Source organism: Camelus ferus, chromosome 4, assembly GCF_009834535.1.
Source record: "Camelus ferus isolate YT-003-E chromosome 4, BCGSAC_Cfer_1.0, whole genome shotgun sequence".
Taxonomy (NCBI): domain Eukaryota; kingdom Metazoa; phylum Chordata; class Mammalia; order Artiodactyla; family Camelidae; genus Camelus; species Camelus ferus.
In genome coordinates, this window is record NC_045699.1 from 3287791 (window position 1) to 3293680 (window position 5890).

General features: G+C 43.2%; 1 protein-coding gene across 2 annotated transcripts in view; it reads right to left on the bottom strand.

The window, feature by feature from the left end:
* The window catches only part of IARS1 (isoleucyl-tRNA synthetase 1), a 66220-nt gene extending 63145 nt beyond the window's left edge, over positions 1-3075 (bottom strand). Inside the window, exon 1 of one of the 2 annotated variants that reach the window (XM_014567955.2) lies at positions 2950-3072. The gene's annotated coding sequence lies outside the window, so the exon portion shown is untranslated. Of the gene's footprint in view, positions 1-2949 lie in introns of both variants that reach the window. The other variant, XM_032477403.1, reaches the window with a different exon arrangement.
* Between the last annotated feature and the right edge of the window lie 2815 nt (positions 3076-5890).

Genomic DNA, 5890 nt, shown 5'->3' on the forward strand with positions numbered 1-5890 from the left:
GCCTCAACTTCTTGTTCAGCAATTTGAGACACCCTCCTTGACCTTCACTTGTGTTTACCTCAACAGATTTTGTAAAAGCATCCAAAAAACATTTTTGTTTAAAATAAATCTCATGATCTTCCTTGCTGCACCTGCTCCCATTTTTAATCCCACTAGCAGTTCCACTATTCCTTCCCATTCCCTGACATTTCTGAGTCACTCTTAATACTACTGGATGATCCCCACATCCAACTGATCACCAAGTCACGTGGGTCTGACTTCTAAGCCTATCTCTCTGTTTCCTTTCCTTCATTCCCAGGTCTTCATAACCCGTTGTATTAAGTCAAATTTTACCCAAGATGTGGGTCCATCTGCAGCCTTTTCACAGACTACTTATATCCTATTAACATATACCCCACAGATGTATTAATTATGGACAAAGATATTAACTGAAGCGTTTCTATAGACAAATATCTGAAAACAACTTAAATATCCTTGAATAGATAACAGACTAAAATAAATTATGGTGCATCAATACTGTGCAGGCATTAAAAATAGTAAATCATAACCTATAAATATACATATTACACATACTGAAAAAGAAAAGAGCAAGTGACATTTACAGCAATTTATACTATGGATATTATAATATCATTTTAAAGATATATATTATATATATACACACATACATATACTAAGTCTATTTAAGTAATTCTGCATTTGAATTTAGAAGGCTACCCACCAAACTTAACCACGGCTACCACCAGAGTAGGACTGGATGAGGAAGGCATTAAAGAACAGATTTTTGTTTGTTACTTCATATTAATCTGCTTTGATTTTTTTTGAGTATATATTAACTTTATCATAAAAAATTTTAAAAATAAAGAGAAAAATAAATACTATATAGCCTAAACACCACCTTCCTACTGGAAAAGTATCATTTCTGTATTTAATAATAATAAAAAAAAAGGGGGGAGGGTACAGCTCAAGCGGTAGAGTGCATGCTTAGTATACACAAGGTCCTAGGTTTGATTCTCAGTATCTCCTCTGAAAATAATAAATAAATGAGTAAAACCTAATTACTCTCCCCACTAAAAGAAAGGCTCCTCACTCCCAATGGTTTCTATACAAACTTTTCAGTGGGGCCCTCAGGGCCACCATAATCTTACCCCCAGTTACTACTCTTGACCTTTTACAAAACCCAAGCTCCAGCTACATCACACCCTTGGACACTGCTGAGAAAACAAAACTGCTTTACTGCCACACAGCTTTCTCGAATCAGGCCCTTTCTCCACATACTCTAGCACTGCTTAGCTTAAAGGTACTCTTCTCTATGGGACTTCCACCAGTCCCCCCTTTTCAAAACTAATATCCCCCTTCCCTGAATCTGTTCCTCTCCTATACATTGCACTTTATTTGCTTTCCATGTCCCACACATTCTCCAATTCAACTTTAAACTTGTTGCTGGCAAAAGTATCTTACTATCTAACCTCCAGTGTGTGCTTACACACGTTAAGTGCTCAAAAACATTTGTTTGTTAGCATCCTTAGTTTCCATCAGTGATACTCCTCCTACCTGCCTTTCCAATCTATCCCACTCCATGGGCTCTTCTTGGCAAGGATAATGGTTAAGACACTGGCTTTGGAATTTGACAGTTTCGGTGCCACCACTTAGTATGTGAGCTATAGGAAAAGTTACTCCACCTTTAAGCCTCAATCCTTTCATCAGTAAAATAAAGGCTGTAAACACTCACAATGCTAATTTAATGTTAAGTGAAATAATGGCTATCGCAGCCTGCAACGATCACGTCATTGATGTAAACTATTATTACTTCTTTGTCCACAAATTCTACTCTGTTGCCCTTGCTCAGTCACTATTTCATCTTTCCAAAAACATTTAGGGTGCAATCTACACTTAGTTGCCTTCTCTTCCCTATAATTCACTCTTTAATCACTTATGAAGAGGATGTACTGTCCACCACTTTAATGATATTTATTTTTTTTAAAGTTCATCATATTACTAGAAATCTCTAAATCAATTGCTTTTCCTCTAGATTCATACTTTCTGAGCTCTCCGCAAAACCTGAACGCTAGAAGTAATATTGTCCCACCTAATAAAAAAACTCGTCTTCTGGACTCATTTCAAACACCACTTTCAGAAAGAAGTCATAAATTCATAAGGTTGGAAATCACATCTTTCCTCCCACACACCCTCAGCTGCAGTGACTACAGCAACTCCCCACCTCCTGAATCATACACACTTTAAAATCCTTCTATACTTTATACTATGGTCCCTTGAACCTCCCCCCCCTCCAGTTCCTATTCATCTTCAAGGTCCCAAACCCACTGCAGTTCCTGAGAAGCCTTCTCCAACCTCCAAATCCCACTGAAGAACTATCTTCCTCCTCTGTGCGCTTGGAATATTGTATTATTAGACTGTGTGAGAACCGAGGACGGAGGACGCTGTGCTTACTTCCCTCTAATCCCAGACAACCAGCAATAAATGCTCCTTCATGGGAGCCTAAGACTTGATTTGTTCTTAGAAATGCCTAGACTTCCAAGTAATTTCGTCCACCTTCTGCACGTCTCCAGCCAGCTCGATCCACCAAATTCTCACAACCACCCAACGGTTTAAGTGTTACCAGTATCTCAGGCTGAAAGGCTGAAGCTGAGGAACTTCAGGTTGAAACCCTCGGCCCCCCCGAGAGTCAGATCAGGATTGGTACCTGGTTCTGAGTTCTTTCGCCCAACTTAGACCGCCTCCTAATATACTCCTAAGAAGCCGATATGCACACAGTTAACCCACAGCTCATGGGAAACAAAAAATCTTGTGTATCCGAGAGGACCATGGGTCCCCTCGGGCAGAAAGGGGAGTACCAGCGGGGCCCGTGGGCAGGACGAGGTGACCTGAAGCGGCCGTGCGGGCAGGACAGAGTGACCCGAGGGGCCCCGCGGGCTGGACGGGGCGTACCTGAGGGGCCTCCAGGCTGGAGCACCCCGAAAGGAGCCGCAGCTACACCAGAGGTGTCCAGAGGTGATGCAACGCCCTGAAAGCGTGGAGCTAGGAGGAAGGGGCCGGTCTGTACCGACCAATCAGGGCGCGCCGCCTGACACCCATCAACAAGCCGGGCGCCGATTGGCCGCGTGGGGCGCCGGTCATGCCCACCCGACCCGGCACTGCGGTGTGCACGGCAAGGCGAGTTTGCTACTCCGCTGAACGGCTGCCGCCGAGTGGTGGCCGCAAGCCGCGCCCTTCACGCAGCTAGTGCGACGGTCATGGACATGGCTGTTCGGGGCCTCGGGGGTGGGGACTGACTGGGTGAGGCACCGACAGGAAGCTGATGTTGTGCGTCCTGACTGGGCGTTGTTCACACGGCCCTTTGTCGGTGTTCACCTCTCTGAACACAGGACATTTCACCACGCGTACACCAAATCCAGCGACAGTGGCCTCAGTAATTACACGATGGGGCCGTGAGTGCGCAGTTGCAAGGCTTCTTTCCTAGGTGACCGTTAAGGAAAGCAGCCCTGGGCACTGGGTCTATGTTTTTTTTTTTTTTTACTGTAGTGGAGACCTGCACCAAACCATTCTGGTGTATGCAAAAATTAGGAGTCCTGGTGCGCGGGCTAGGCCTGCTGAGACCCTGGAGGTGAGTCACAGAAATCTGCATTTTAACACGCATCTCGGATAACTCTGCTGTGCACTAAAATCCCTGACCTATCTGAAGAGACTCTCCTGTTTCTCAGGGAAATGCAGAGGCCAGAGAACTGTTTGAGAGGAGCTGAATGGTGGTCAGTGGTGCACATGGAAGCCTCTCCTTTGTCCTTAAATTCCACCTCCAGAGGTCTCATGGATTTTACTGCAGAAGTTATGGTAAACGGCCGTATGGAGAAATAATAATAAATAATAAAAAGGAAGGAAATACCTGACAACTAGCTTTAGGATTATTGTATTTTAATGCTTTCTGTACTGAAAACAATTTTTTTTGCTTATTTCTTTGCTTGCTTACTTATGTATTTATTATCACTGCTGTGGGTCTGCCCAGCACCTTCTGGATCTGCTGGTTAAAAATAAAAAGGCTGTGCAGAGGACAGTAGACCTCAGGTATTGGCACCAGACTGTAACGGAAATTTTAGCCCTTGACAAGTTGGAGTAATTCTGTGTGTAACCACTTAAGTGTATTCAATAGAGGACAGAAAAAAACAAAACAAAACGATCTGCCTGAGAATGTGTATAAACCATCCCTTGATAAGTTTAAATAAGACATTTTGATAGTCTGTGCAGCATTCATTCAAGTCACTTACAGTTTAGGAACACTCTAAGGGGATTAGAGTAGGGGATTTCATGTCCTTGCCCAGAAGGGTAACTTTCCATTCAACAACTTAACTCACTTGAACATATATGTTTAGTAGGCTATCTTTAGCTCATTAACTAGAAGTACTTGGAACGTTTTAATGTTCACATCCCTGAAGTTGCCACCCTGCTCACTTCATTTTTATCATCTGTCCAGACAGCCCAGATCACAACAGGACAGAGAGCTTCCAGACAGATGTGTCCAGAGAAAAAAGGTAGGGAAGATAGCTCTGATTATTTTTAAACGTCCAATGTCTAAATTTAATGTCTAAAACGGAAAAACCAAGAAATCATAGCATCAACATGTTGGGTAGAAATTCAGAGATAAATTATCACAGGAAACGTAAAATTGAAGGTGGTTGTATCTGGGAGTAGGAACTGGGGATGCACAAGGCTACCTGATGTCACTTATCCGATCTAGAGATAGAGGGTGTAACAGACTTAAACATGGCCACAAATTGGACACTCTTCCCACTGAGAGGTATCTGTGTGCCCTCACTTTGAGTCTGGGTGGGCTTAGTGTCTATTTTAACCTGTTGAATATAGTGGAAATAACTGAGCCAGTCTCTGGGCCAGGCCTTAAGAAACTGGGAGTTATCTGCTTCCTGCTCCTGAAACCTAGTTGCCATGCTGTGAGGAAACAAATGGACAGGCTCTGGGTGAGCAGGCCATCTTACAAGTGGACCCGCCAGCCCCCGCTGGGCCACTCCCATGACACTACACAAAGCAGAGATGAGCAGTCCCCAATGAGTCCTAACCCAATTGCTAACTTGTGAACCAAACAAATGATAGTTAAAGGGATGGCTTGTTATGCAGCAATAGAAAAGAAGGTAGAAGTATAATCAAGAGAAAGTGGAATATTTGGATTATTTATCCTGCTGAGTGGCAGTTTCCACTTTCTATGAAGTCTGAAGTCCTGGAAATACAGGAATCCCTAATGACTCTTCAGCTACTCAGTTCCTTGGACCCTGTTTACTGAGTACACACTAGTGCTAGACATAGTTCTAGGCAGTGCAGACATAATGGTTAAAAAACCAGGTGACATCCCAGCCCTTGCCGAGTTTACATTTGATCAAGAGGTAAACCAGTAAATACTTAATTTCAGATATACACACTATGGCTCAAGGATAATTCCTTGGGACTTCATACACTAAGCATTAATTCTGTACAGAGCCCAGTTTGATAGGAGGCTTATCTGTCTTGAATTCTAGCCAAGTTGATTTAAGGAGGCATTAAATCTGCTTTCCTATCTGGACCTAGGGTCCTGACTCCTAACTGTGACTTCATATGTTTCATATCCAAGGCACTTGGATTTTTCAAAAGCCTCTGGTCTAAGTAGAATTTTGGTGACTGGTGGGCTGCCTCTGTCAATTCCTGGAGGCCAAGGACAGGGAAATTCTGTATTTGACATCCTCTTCTGGTCCTCACAGAACTCTCCCATGATGTTGGTCTTAAATGTCTTGCATTTCAGTTAGCTTATTCATTAGGACACTAGTATAGAATTCAAGGTTGACTAATACTCAACCTCAAACAAAAACCACAAAATGAAGGTACCATGCAC